Source organism: Urocampus carinirostris, chromosome 18 (assembly GCF_059441175.1).
Source record: "Urocampus carinirostris isolate Australia breed hairy pipefish chromosome 18, RoL_Ucar_1.0, whole genome shotgun sequence".
Lineage (NCBI taxonomy): Eukaryota > Metazoa > Chordata > Actinopteri > Syngnathiformes > Syngnathidae > Urocampus > Urocampus carinirostris.
The window spans coordinates 3,212,462-3,227,745 of record NC_142366.1 but is presented as its reverse complement, the minus strand read 5'-3'; the positions used below and the strand labels follow the sequence as shown (position 1 = coordinate 3,227,745).

Here is a 15,284-nt window from a genome sequence, read left to right as displayed (position 1 = left end):
ACTGGATCTGCTGGCCCGGCCCGAAAGGGGCCCGAAATTACATATTTTATTTATAAGGAGGGGTGATTTATGATAACAAATTAAACTCTGCCTTTTGTTACAACATCTAGGCCTAAGTTAAATAAAACTGTATAAACATTTACATCTTTTATATTTCTGTGTCTGCACTGCAGATGTTACATTAAGCGACAATCTGTCATTGACGGGTTTTTTTTTTTGAGGTAGCGAAAACATTTAAGGGCGTCCGTCATTTTGACGACTTGATCATTGGGCCATAATCCACAGCAGCAGTAGTAGTACGTCCTTAAGATTTTAGCGCAGCACTTTCATTGAGGGGGTGTTGACGTGTTGTGCCCTTTTCCGACTCCTATGCAAATTCCCCCCCCCCCCTGATCGTATTCTATATAAAACGCTTATTAAAACAATAAAGCGAGCTAATTATAATAATTGGGAGATCCTAGTCTATATAACGCGTTTATTTAAACAATAAAGCGTGATTTTATTCTGCAAATTGCGTTTTTTAACGCGGATGAAAATGTCACCAACGTCAATGTACGCTTCCGACAAAAGCGATCGTATTCTATATAAAACGCTTATTAAAACAATAAAGCGAGCTAATTATAACAATTGGGAGATCCTAGTCTATATATTTTTAATGAACATATATTTATAATTATTAATTAATTAAAAAAAAAAAAAAAAAAAAAAAAGCAGGACCGAACCCGACCCGACCCGACCGTATGACTGACATTTCAGGCCCGACCCGGCCCGAAATTGCCTCGGGTTCGGGTTCGGGTTCGGGCTCGGGCCATAAATCTTAGGTCTAATCCATGTACACATTAAACAGCAATGGTGACATCACACACCCCTGTCTCACACCAGTTAACACAGGGAACCACTCACTTGTCTCACTCCCTACTCTTACACATGCTCTGCTGTTCATATAAAAACTCTTCAATGCTTCCAACAACTTTTCACCCACTCCATACATCACCATCACTTGCCACAACGCCTCTCTATCAAGTCTGTCATATGCCTTTTCCAAGTCCATGAAAGCCAAATAAACATCCTTACCTTTTGCAAAATATCTCACACACTTGTCGTACTGCAAACACCTGATCCACACATCCTCTTCCTTTCCTGAAACCACTTTGCTCCTCCATCACCACCTCATTCGTTCTCTCACTCTCTTAATCAAGACTCTTCTATACAGCACAGACAACAAAGTGATACCTCTCGAATTGCTACATTCATACTTATCACCTTTACCCTTATACAATGGCACCACACATACACCACCAATCAACAGGAACAGCACCACTTAAAAAACATACATTCAACAAGCGTACTAACCAGTCAATCATAGCTGTGCCACCTTTTTTCAGGCATTCAGCAGTACAACCATGCAACCCAGGTGCCTTTGCACTTTTCATTTCTTTCACTGCCTCTTGCATCTCCCATGTTTCCACAGGTTTCACATTTAAATCACCCAACACGAGCATTCTGCCCATACCATCGATCGCCTCGACTCTCACTTCTCTCCCATCCTCCACATTTAGCAACTCCTCAAAATACTCTGCCCATCTCGTCCTGACTGCACTACCGCTAACCAGCAATCTACCATCCTTATCTTTCACTTTCTCTTCCTTTCCAGACTCACTGTTTTTTACTCTTTTCACTTCTTTCCAGAACACTTTTCTCCTTTCCTCAAAGTTCACTCCTATCTTTCGACACCATTCATCATTTGCTTTCCTTTTCTTCACTTTATATCTTTCATACGCATCGCCAGTCTTATCTTGCAGCCACTAGTCAAAGGCACGTCTCTTTTCTGTCACAGCCTCTGATACCTCATCATTCCACCATTCACTTCCATTCCTAATACCTCGACCAACTTTTCTTATTCCACACACTTCTTTTGCACTCCTCAACACTGCCTCTTTAAACCACTTCCATTCAATTTCCACACTCTCCATTTCTCTTCTACTAATCCGTTAATACTCTTCCCTTATCCTCTCTTTAAACTCTTTCCTTTTCTGCCTTATTCAACTCTGACATTTTCACCTCTTCCCTCACACTCTTCTGATAACTAGCCCTCCACGATCCATCTATTCTCAGTTTTCCTTCCACATAAAAATGATCAGACATACCACTCATTTCACTTCTGTAAACATGCACATCCAACAATCTACTTAACATCCCTTTCTTAACCACTACATAATCCATAAGTGCTCTGTCCACCATCTTGCCACTATCCACTCTGACAAAGGTATACTTATTCACGTCCCTCTTTTTAAACAATGTATTTCCAATCACCAACTCATTTTCCACACATAACTCAATCAAATTCTCCCCACTCTCAGTTCTGTGTAAAAAGTTGTTAGAACACACACGGGTGGATTGGAGAATGACGGACGTATGGTCTGAGATAATTGGTCATTGTGCAAGGTTGGAGGCGCAGTTAATTCACGGGATCAAGAGTGAGTAAATCAAGAAGGAAAAGGAAGGTACATTTTTGGCAGATCCCCGAGAAATGAAGGAGGACCATAGGTCATAGCACGGCCTTGGCAGTGATTAATTAAAAGGGAGGACGTGATAAGAGAAGAAGAAAAAGGGAGTATTTTTCTGGGTTGAATATAGGTTTTAGATGTAGAAGGGGAGGATTCACACGTGACACCGAGCAGGCTGTGAATAATAAAAATAAAATAAAAAAAGAGGTGAAAATGAGGGCGCAGGAAGTAAGTGGACTCTAAATTAAGAAGAAGATAAGGTTAGTTATAATTGATGCAATATTTACACAAAAATATTTGCATGTAAGATGTTACATACAGTTGAGATTTGTGTAATATGCATTTGGTGAAAAATAGTCACCGTAGTAAAAAAAAAAAAAAAAAAAAAGTTGTCAGCATTGTGAAAAACATGTGACAGTAAATTTATAGATAAGCTATAAAAATAAAAGAGAATTATATACAGGATGAAAATCTATTTGAAGGCAAATGAACATAGACATAACATATTGTTTTGCTTTAGAACAAGAAATGAGAGAAATGCAAAGTATTACAATAATATAAATTCGACTACACAAACACTACACTATTTTGTTGCCATAATGGGAAATATTATAGACTACAGAAATATTATTAGGGAACTATCGTGAAAGTAGCCTAGATGGTAAGGCGCCCGCTTTGAGACTGGGAGGTCGGTGGTTCGCGCCCCGGCCGAGTCATTCCTAAGACTTAAAAAGTGGTCGGCGGCGCCCTCTGTTGGCTGCGGCTGCATCGGCTCGCTACAACGGGTCAGGTGCAATCGACATTTCGTTCTGTGTACATTGTTACACAGAATGACAAAACAAGGAAATTATTATATTATTATTATTATTATTATAAAACACTACGAAGGAACTAAGGTAAAATTTGATTTTACAGCAAAAGTGTTGCTCTAACGATGTTTTTTGAGTTTTAGAATTTTGGTTCTTGTCTCATTTGGACTCAACAACCCGCTGAGGAGAAAATGGAAGAACGGTGAGGGAAAAGTAGCATTAATAACGATGATGAAGATATTACATGGGATGAACAATGGTAAGTGAAAAACCAATTTTGATGATATTAAAGGAATATGTCAACAATAAGGGCGTTACAGGTGAGATGCAGAAAAGTTTTGTGTTCATATTCGGCCGGTATGAACCATAACCATGATAGGTAAATCTCATCAGCTACACCGCTTGTCCTCAGTGGGGTAGCATGTTGGAGTCCATCACAGCAATCATTGAGCAGCGATTGGAGGACACCCTGAACTGGTTGCAAGCCAATTTCAGGGCACACAAAGATAGACAATTCACTAGCTCATTCACACATAGGGACAATTTGGACCAACCAGTCCACCTGAAATGCATGTTTTTGAAAGAGGTAATAGCCGGAGGAAACTAACGTAAACAATGAGAGCATGCAGGCTTCGCACAGGAGCCAGTGGCTGGTTGTGAACACACACACACCTGTTCCCAGGTCCTTAGTAATGCCGCACACGTGCTGGCCACTGCGCCACCGTGCTGCACACACACACACATATATATATATATATATATATATATATATATATATATATATATGAAACTATTTTAAAACTGAACTATCAATAATGATAATATGATAGGAATTTTGAATTCCGTGTACTAGCTTGCTAAAAGATTTATAGATCTTGGCAGAGATCTAAGAACCCCTGAAATTTAGTGATACAAAGATCGAAGTTATGAATCGGTGACAAATATAGTAGATATCTGTGTATTCATTCAGTTTTGATCATCGAATTATTAATTTATTTTCTGCATTTGTTGATGGTAATTGCGAATAACAGGCTTGTCTTTTTCCATTTTTCTACTTACTGTACTTTTCTTTAGTCAAGTCAAGTCAAGTCATTTTTATTTGTATAGCCCTTAATCACAATAAGTCTCTAAGGGCTTCACAGATTAGTACACTATGTTACACAGACTATTTTTCAGCCGACAAGAAGAGTAGGTTATTATTCATATGCAATGGAGTAGAAGTGAGTTTTAAGTTTAGATTTAAACATTTCCACTGAGGTTGCAGATCGGATCTCAGGGGGAAGAGCATTCCACAGCACCGGTGCCCGGATGGAGAACGCTCTCGAACCAGCAGAACACTTCTTTGCTCTCGGGATCACCAGAAGACCGGCACTCTCAGATCGTAGGCTTCGGACCGGGACATAGGGGCAGATCAGATCTGAAAGATAAGAGGGAGCAAGTCCATGTATGATTTTGTACAATACTAAGAGTACCTTGAAGTCACATCTTTGGCTAACTGGGAGCCAGTGCAAGTTAGCCAAAATCGGTGTTATGTGATCGTACTTTTTTGTCCTAGTTAAAAGCCTCGCTGCGGCATTTTGTACTAGCTGAAGAGACTTGATTCTGGACTTCGGGAGACCGGAGAGTAGTGCATTACAGTAATCGAGACGGGAGGTAACAAATGCATGAATTATAGTTTCCGCATCAGACTGAGACAGTATTGAACGGATTTTGGCAATGTTACGAAGATGGAAGAAAGCGGTTCTAGTAATTTTCTTTACATGCATCTCAAAGGTTAGATCAGGGTCAAATATGACACCAAAATTTTTAACTGAGTCACTCTGTGTGATGTGACATTTGTCAATGTTCACAGCAGTTTTTGAGAATAAGTCACGGCATTTAGATGGACCAATGACTAACATTTCGGTCTTTTCAGAGTTAAGATGCAAGAAATTGAGTGACATCCACTCTTTTATCTCAGTGAGGCAGGCCTCCAAATTTCCACAGTTTAGTGTGGAAGATTCCTCCAACGGAAGATAGAGTTGAGTGTCGTCTGCGTAGCAGTGGAAGCTGATATTGTACTTGCGAATAATGTCACCTAATGGAAGCATGTAAATGTTGAAAAGAAGGGGGCCAAGCACTTAACCCTGCGGAACACCGCAGGTAACATTAAAGGGCTCAGATGTCATTTCACCATATTTAACACAGTGCGTCCTATCTGAGAGGTAGGATCTGAACCACGAGAGGACGGTTCCTGAGAGACCAATCCATTTTTCCAACCGTTCTAGTAGGATATTGTGGTGCACTGTGTCAAAAGCAGCACTAAGATCCAGCAGCAGCAAAAGTGATGAAGCGCCAGAATCCAATGACATTAGGAGATCATTTGTTACCTTGATCAGAACTGTCTCAGTAGAGTGGTTAGCCCTGAATCCTGATTGCATGGATTCAAAAAGGTTATTCTCGGATATGAAAGCATTCAGCTGCTGTGCAACTACTTTTTCGAGTACTTTAGAGAGGAAAGGTAGGTTTGACACAGGTCTGTAATTACTTAATATTTCTGGATCAAGGTTGGGTCGTTTCAGTGTGGGTTTAATAACGGCGGACTTAAAAGCTGCTGGAACTACACCTGAGGAGAGTGATATGTTTATAATATTTAGAACTGAAGGTCCAAGGACGCCAAAAAGACTTTTAATAAGTGAACCTGGGAGCGGGTCGAACTGGCAAGTTGTCGGTTTGGCCGCATTTACCACCTGTTTTAGATCATCAAGTTTGGCAAATCAACCAGTTGATTAAAGCCAAATGCATCAATTAGAGACCTAAACGCAATAGTAAGTGAATTGAGTGGGGAGTTCATATGAATGTTAAAGTCTCCCATAATTATAATTTTGTCTGCATAGGTTACTAGTTCAGACAAAAGTTCAGCAAATTCGTCTAAGAAAGTTGTGTATGGCCCAGGTGCACGATAGATAGTTATTACATAAATTGACAATAGAGAGGACCACATCACAAGAGCCTCAAACGCCTTGTAATTATTAGAGGTACGTGGATTAAATTTGTGCGATTTTTCAGAAATTAGCGCAACACCACCACCTCTTTTCAACGTGCGTGCTATATGGCTACTCTCGTAGTCTGGGGGAGAGGCATAATTTAGCGCTAAGTACTCATCCGGGCGTAACCAAGTTTCACACAGACCCATACAGTTAAGTTTATAATCACGAATAATGTTATCAACAAGTAAAGCTTTTGGAGCAAGCGATCTAATATTTAACAGACCAAATTTCAGCTTTGCTGAATCATTTGACTTAGCTGAACTCTTTGTAGTCTTTGTCGAAATCTTCAAAAGCTTCCGCTCTTGTGGCTTTTCGTGTGGGTTGTCCAGCGAGGGATGAATGGTGGAATTAGTTACATCCTCGCGTCCTTCCTCGCGTCCATCTTGCTGCTTAGACTTCGCACACTTCACACATCTACCTGCACGGCAACCACGCTTCTGTTTTCTGTCCTTACGGCGCCGTTGTCGTCGTTTCTTAAGCGGAATAGCCGTCCACAAGGATGCCGGGTCTCTTTGAAGTTCGCTCGGTATATCATAGGCGGTATAAAAAGTGCCCGAAAAGTCGAAATTTAGACGCCCACCCAACCGAATAAGTTCGTCCCTACTGTAAGTATTTTTGGCCACACATGTGTCCAAAAGTGAAAGCAAAAAAGACAAGAGAACGGCAATAAATAGAAGATTAGCTGGAGAGCAACGAGCCGCATGCATGTATCTATGCGCCGCCATCTTGTTAATATCTTAGTACAACATAATTTGTGATATCAATCATCAAAGCAAATGAGCCGTTTAAAAGCAAGCTCTCTTTGATGAATTGAACAAGGAAAAAAGCCGTTTGTCTAATAAAAAGACTGACCTTTGCTTGACAAGAATTACCAACAACAATGACGTAATCTCGAAGTGACGAGATCTCATTAGCCAAGATCGGCGTGCAGAAAAATAAAAACTCATACAGCAAAACCAAAATAACGATAAGGCTTGTAATGCGTTAAATCTTTGTCAAAGAGTAAACTAAATGATAATGACAATTTAAAGGAAAAAAAGTTGCGTCCCCAGCATAAATGATGCGTTTAGGACAGGTAAGTGGGAAAATGAAAACACTGAGTGTATAATACAAGATAATTATACAGAATAGTTTAAAAAGAAAGAATATTTGAGTGAACAACTAATCATTTTTTGTTGAAAATGCGAATAGCAAAGGGTAATAACTTTAAGACGTGTAGTTTTGCTCCTAATAAAGCAAGGACGATTAAACCAATGAAGATGACAGTCTATAATTTCAGTGTCCATCTTCTCGTTCGTAAATGGACAAATTCAAAAGAGGCGTACTACGTAAAAAGATTATTTCCTTAGTTGTATTCAATAATACATTACACTCAATAAAATGATGCAGGTCATTGGAACTATTTCAAATAATCAAAATTTTGAAAGAAGTTTGAAAATGACGACAAACTAACACAGAAAAGAAAATTCGAGATTAGAAATCATTAATAACGTAGCTGAAGCTATTTCAGTCAATGAATGAAATGTTTCCTTTAAACAAAGGAAAAAAGAAACTTATTCATAGTCGGACCAGATCATGTTGATTTGTATAGCCTTAATCACAAGGGATCTCGAAGGGCTGCATAGAACAAAGACTAATGCATAGAAACAAAGATTGTTGCGCAGAATAAAAGATAATGAATAAACAAAATAAATACACTCAACAATTCATAAGTGACAAGTATGTATTGCTCTATATTGAATCAATAACAAAAGATTGATTATGATTACAGAGAGAAGAAAATACAATTAGAAAAGTTATGACATTAAGTTCGATTTGGCATTTTTAGAGATTTTTTAGATCTTTTGAGATTTTTGATGTTTAGATAGTGTGAGGGTTTGTAATTTTGACAAGTTTAGCCCAAAGGACAATTGGGAGGACAATTGATTACACACTGAATTTTTTAGATTGAGTGTTACGATTGACAAGTGATAAACAAATGTGTAACAAATACTGACTTATGGTTTGGTTAAGTTAAAAGGAAACAGTGTCTATGGAAGAGTATTTTTAGAAGACAATGAGAAACTGATCAATCTTGAAGAGGGTCATAGATAGATAGATAGATAGATAGATAGATAGATAGATAGATAGATAGATAGATAGATAGATAGATAGATAGATAGATAGATAGATAGATAGATAGATAGATAGATAGATAGATAGATAGATAGATAGATAGATAGATAGATAGATAGATAGATAGATAGATAGATAGATAGATAGATAGATAGATAGATAGATAGATAGATAGATAGATAGATAGATAGATAGATAGATAGATAGATAGATAGATAGATAGATAGATAGATACTTTATTCATCCCCGTGTAACGGAATAGTTGATTTCGAGACATATGCTAATTTAAAAATAATTGCACGGGAAATAAATGAATAGAAATTGATTAAACTAAGATAATGTCTACTAGTATTTAAATTTAGAGAAAAATTTGAATAATCCGGTTAATTTACTAAAAATCCCAGTACGAAAAGCACATAAATTAACGGGACTCTTAAGTGCCAGTGAATTCCACAAAAAGACTCTTTCTAAGTCAATGCACTCTCCAAAGGACATATCAATCTGTCAAAAAGAGGTCATGGACAAAAATAAATTGCTGTGAGGGGGACCACAGTTGAGAACAAAGACATCAGTCATCCATTATCTGCGGCGCTTATCAACAGCGAGGCCAAGGGGGTGACGGAGCACATCCCAGCTGCTTTTCAGACAGCTAACAGGAGATTCCTGCATTCGTTGCCAGTGGAACTGACAAAAAAGACAATAAAGTCATTTTGTGTTTGACATGGACACATTTTGAAAAAGTATTTTTGATGGGCCAAAAGCAACATTCAAATGGTGAATGTAATGTGGAATAAGCAAATCAAAGACTGAAAGACAACAACATTCAAGAATTCGTCTGCTAGAAGTTATATAGAGTCTTGTTAATACAAAGTGTAAATGTACTGAGGAAGATTGTTTAATTAATCTTGCAAATTTATAAATGCTGTCTTATTTCACTCGTATTCATAGATAGTGAACTTGGGTTTTAACTCAGGGGGGAGGTTTTGAGACATTCAGTGAAATGGGAGTTGAAGCCTGGTTTTGACCGCAATTGATGAAGGGTCGTCTTCTGAGTGGGCTCTCCATGTGGCTGTTTTTTGGGATTTAAATTGCGAAATTTGGACGGGTGGAAAGATTTTGCACAAAAGAGGTGTTGTAGTGTGGCAGGTTTGCAGTGTTTGTCAAGTTGATTAACAGTGGTCGGTTGGAGAATCGCCCACATCGAGAGCATTTTTGGATGGTGTTTTTCATTTTTGGCGGAGTCATTCACTCTGAGCGTGAGTTGCCCCCTTTCTTTGCAGGATACTGTTGTTTTGAACGGATTTGCTTACTGAAAGGATAATATATAGGTTGTGATTTTTACAAAAGGCAAAACAAAGAGTGAATCATGACAATAAGAACGATTTTTTTGCTGGATTGATGATTTGGCAATCTATCCTGGTCGTCTGCCTCGAGGGGAATGGCGGGCAGCAGGATGGCACATTGAAAATCAAAGTTTTTGGTTTAAGTAAACGATTAGTCATGTTAGTTGTGTTGAAATGCTCTTCCCCATTAGATTCGATCTGCAACCTCAGTGGAACTGTTTAAATTTAGGCTTAAAACATACTTCTATTCTATATCATATGAATAACCTAAATTTTATGTTGACAATATCTGTGTATTATTTATTATTGCAACATCCATTGCAGCATGGTCATCCTGGAAGGAGGATTACCGCATTCAAGGTTTCATCATTTTCATCATGTTGAGGTTTTTGAGTTTTTCCTTGCCCTCATGTAGGTTTTAGATCAGGGGATGGTGTAATAATAGTCAGTGGTTTGCAATAGTCTGGTCTGTGCAGCCCTTTGAGACTCTTTGTGATTAAGGGATATACAAATAAACATGACTTGACTTGAAATTCAAATGTATTTACTTTAAGAGGTTTCAGAGATCTATTAAAGTTTTCATTCAATTCATAACAAATATTCTCTGTTTTTGCATTATTAAAAAATTCTTTCACCAATTATTCAGCTTTTCTAGCAGATGAATATCGGCTCCTAACAACGGTTATCGGCCTTCTCTTACTACTAATAATCTGTATCGGTCCTGAAAAAAAGTCTATCTTTACTCATGGCCCGTGAACTTTCTCGAGCGTGAAATAAAAAAAAAACTCTCAACCGGATTTTCATGCTTTACGCGTTTGAGAAGTTCTCGTCAAGTCAGGGGTGAGATTATGCACTTGAGTTCATGTTAATGGTTAAAAAGTCACATTTTTTCCCCGGATGCTCAGGAAAGTTTCTGAGGCTTTCACACGCCCCTGAATTTGTTAACAAGGACGAGAGCAACATCGAGCGGCGACATCAATGATTTAAAGTCCACGCAGCTACTTTTTGTCCATTATAATCGACCGGGGATGATGATTATTGAGGCAAGGCTGGGCCTCTAACACAAACGCACCTTGAGCACTGAGTACACGATCTCTCAGCCACTTAAAAGCACACATACACTCCCGGAAAGTCAATTGAAGGTTTACCAGGCACATACACAAAATACAGACGTACAAACATATACACACACAAAAACTTTCATAAAAAGACAAAAATACAAGAAACAACAGCCAATGCACACACGCACACACACACACACACAAACACAATAAACAAGTCTGTCTGTCTGCATTTTTTATACAGTCAATGAAGACCTCACAAAGCGCTTTACAATGTGCTTGACACTTACCCATTCACACACACACTCGCACACCAATAGCGGCCATGCAGCCATGCAAGGCGCCGACTTGCTTATTGGGGGCATTAGGGATTCAGTGCCTTGCCCAAGGACACTTCGACATATAACAAAAACAACATACCTTTCTTTCTCAGTGCTTTGATGCACACGCGAGGGTGCATCTGTGTGTCTGGTTCCATTATGTTGGTTTGAGGGGACAAAAGTTTGCGTTTGCTCCTATTAAGGTATAAATTAATTTTAAATATAAATAATATATTATGGATTTGGATTCATGCATAAAAGGGTCAAATCTACCTGCGACATTACACTGCTGCGAATTGGCATTAAAAGATTTTACTTTGTAGGGATCTCCCCCGCTTGGTCAGCCTTGGAGTCGCCGGACAAGTGCATACTCAAATTTGCTTTACAGTGAACACACGCACAAACAAACTAGCAGTCAAACACACAACAGTGGTAAATAAACAGAATTAAAAAATCCTACCCATTCACGTTTTCACGAAAGCTTGCATACACAGCAACACAAACTCGCATGCTCACAAACACGGATAGTGGCATGCACATATGCACTAAGACACTCTCTCACTGTATTGTGTACCCTCTCTCATTGAATTGTGTGCTCTCTCTCTCTCACGGTATTGTTTACTCTCTCTCTCTCTGTATTGTGTACTCTCTCTCTCACTCACTGTAACATGCACTCTATCACTCTGTGTCTCTCTCTATCTGTTGATCTATCTGTCCATTCATCTATCGATCTCTCGCTCTGAATGTGTGTCTCTCTCTCTCTCATCTACTGGTACGGCCCCTGTGAATTTTTTTTTTCCCATGTGGCCCCCACGCTCAAATGAGTTTGACACACCTGTACTAAAAGAAATGTGTTTTCACGCAAACTTGCATACACACGCACACAAACGGACACGCTCACAAATACCCAAACACAGATAATAGCAGGCACATAAACACCAAGACAAATGTCTTCACACAAAAAAATTCACACACAAAACATAAAATATAACACACACACACACTGACATACTTGCACGTACACTCACAGGCTGCTCACATGCTTTCATTTAGACCTACTACGACTCGACACATACGCTCACAAATTAATGCACACAAAAGACGTTTAACTGCAAACACCTTACATAATGTAGTCACGTACATAATTGAGTGCAACACACTACCTGCACACACTACCTGCACACACAAACGCGCCAAAGTCTGACGTGAGTCAACATTCATTCAGGAGGAGCAATTGAGGAGCAGGTATTGCGCACAAAAAACACGCATACACACACAAAAAAACACAGTTTCCTCACACTTCCTGTGTGTTGCCTTTCAACACAATCTGTCCAAAAAAGAAGCACATCAAAAAGAATAAAAAAGCAGAGTGAGAAAACTCACCGAAAGCAAACCAAACTCGACCTAGGAAATTTAAAAAGTAGCAAGACTGACTTTCAAAGAACTCCCATTTGGAATTTTGTTACCAATGCGACGACTTCAATTCCTATGACGCACCTGAGGAGAATCTCTTGCACATTACATATATTATGGACACATTGGTTACCATGGAGACACTTTACCATCAGCATTTCCTGCTGCTCGGTCACCATGTCAATGGCATCTAGGTAATGAAGTTCAGAGATGATGTGATTTATTTTCAACCCTAAAGGAGGCTTGATACCCTGATTTGAAATATTAGGAAAAAAATTCAACACTAAAGGTTCTTTAAACCTGAGCCCTCATGTTTGGATCTTGAAAACAGGTTAAAATATTCAAATATTTTTTCCCATTTTTTCTTTTTCTTAACTTTTTTCCTCCTCTCCAGAAAAGGAGAAAATACAAGAGAAAATAAATCAATTAAAAAATATATGTACGTATAAAATATATGATAACACATCATATCTGCTATCTAGATCACAGGTGTCAAGCAGGCGGCCCGCGGGCCAGATTTGGCCCACCAATGGTTTAAATCTGGCCCGCAAGACAACGGTGAGAGAAGCGCAAGAGGAAAATGAGCTGTAGTTTTAAATATTTCCACCAGATGTCACCAAAACCAGGTAACACTTGCAAAACAACTGTGGTAGTATTTCTCGATTTCTCTCTGACTCACTTCTTTTTATTTATTTCTCCCTTTTTCTTTCTCCTGTTCACTCTCTCTTTCTCTCTCTTTTTATCTTTTCTCTATTTTTCTCACTCTGACTCTTTTTCTCTGTCTTGCTCTCTTTCTAACTGCTCTCTATAATTTACACTTTAATTCTTTCTTTCTTTCTCACCCTTTCTTTCCCTTTCCCTTCACCTCACTTTGTTTCTTTTTCTCCTGCTGACTCTTCTTCTTTCTGTTGTTTCACTTCTCTTATTCTTTTTATCTTTCTCTTTTTTCACTTTCTTTTTCTCTATATATTAATTTCCCCCTTCTTCTCCATTCATATCTCTATTCTACTCTCTCTTTTTTTTCCCACTGTTACTCCGTCTCCCTTGTTCTCCCTATCTGTTTATCGCTCTCTCTTTCTCTTAAACTTACTAGTCTGGCCCCCATGAGATTTTTTATAGCATTTGTGGCCCCCAGCTAAAACGAGTTTGACACCCCTAAACTAGATCTAGACTCCGATATAAATCCTTATTTGCGAGCGTGTGTGTGTTCGCAAGTGGCTTACTTGAACTGATTTTTCTGAAATTTTACACAGTAGTAATTTAAGCCTCTGGACATTTAGTTAGCGCGCTTTTGTATCAAGGCACCCCCAATAAATACCAATAAAATTTATAAACATTTTATTTTGTGTACAAGCGGCCCTGGAGCTTTATGCGGTCATCCTGCTCTTAGGCACTTCTTAGTGGCTCTCTGGCTCTTTTTCAACAAACCACAGCCCCAAAAACCTCGCTCAAGTAGAATGGCCAGCAAAGCCAACCTGACAACACCGGCATAAAATTTAGATATGGTTCAAAAACTCTGAGTCTGTCTTTAAGTAATTTAAAAATAATAACAATAATAACAAACATATAAACAAATACAGTAAACAGCAAATAGTATTCAAGACTCTAATGTAAAACCTTAACTTCGATTTGAATTACTTTTCCAAGAAAATACCAATTCATTCCTGATCACACTTTGGACATTTTTTTTCAGGTTTTGCTTAATTTAATTTTAGTCCTTGTTCATTGTAGTACGTCACGCGAAAAGGTATTTTATGAAACAATTTAGATGAAGCCTTTTAAAATGTCCCCAATTAATATTACTTAAAAAAACATACTAGAAGTATTTTAGATAAAAAATGAGATTAATACATCAAGTTTCTTTGAGTATTTTATGAGATAGGAGCCACTAGCGAGACTATTTGAAATGTCCTTTCTTTGTTTTCTTATTTTCCTTTGTGGGGTTAAGTTTTGTTTTCTTGTTCTGGTGTTGAATACATATTGCATGCAAGGAACACAATGGAATTGGGCTAGGCACTTAAAAGCTTCAGCTTCAGACTACTCCCTTTACATGTACATGCATTGTATGATTTTATTGTACAGGTATTTTGGTGCAAATAGTTTATTATTTCCTTTTGTCAATCGTTTATTGGTGTGGGTTTTTTTTCTCGCTGTGTCACAAACAAACCCTATCCGAAAATATTAGTTATCGGAATTTCAAACATCAACCGATTGTATGAACTCCATTGTTCTAATAAAAAAAACTGAGCCGTCCATTCCAAACACAGGCATGACGAAATGAAAAAAAAAATCCCCATTTCCAGTCAAAAAAAAGGAAGTACGGTTGTAAGGAAATAAAACGAAAGCTTGATCACGTGACTCTCATCAATTCGGACCACAATGGATCTCCCCCTAAAGACAGCCGCCGCCCACACCGGAAGATTAATTGATTGATCGATCAATTGATTGACGCACGCGCACCAAAGCAAACTCTGACAAAAATCGTAGGTTACAGTCGCCCCCACGTACTCACGCGCGTACGTTTAAAAAACCTGCGCGCGCACATCCCGGAAGCGACGGCGCGCGTCTTCTTACCTCCCTGAAGATGAAGAGAAACTGCTTGAGCGAGCGAGCAAACGTAAAGACGACGACTTCACCAGACGCTGCAACTACACTTCCGGTCACTTCAAAATAAAAGAGAAACACGT

At 38.6% G+C, this 15,284-nt stretch overlaps 1 protein-coding gene across 3 annotated transcripts in view; it reads right to left on the bottom strand.

Moving 5' to 3' along the window:
* LOC148348037 (phospholipase D1-like) overlaps nucleotides 1-15,284 on the bottom strand; it is a 50,007-nt gene that overhangs the window by 33,131 nt on the left and 1,592 nt on the right. For all 3 annotated transcript variants that reach the window (XM_088322788.1, XM_088322790.1, XM_088322791.1), the window contains exon 2: nucleotides 15,172-15,260. The gene's annotated coding sequence lies outside the window, so the exon portion shown is untranslated. The remainder of the gene's footprint in view (nucleotides 1-15,171; nucleotides 15,261-15,284) is intronic.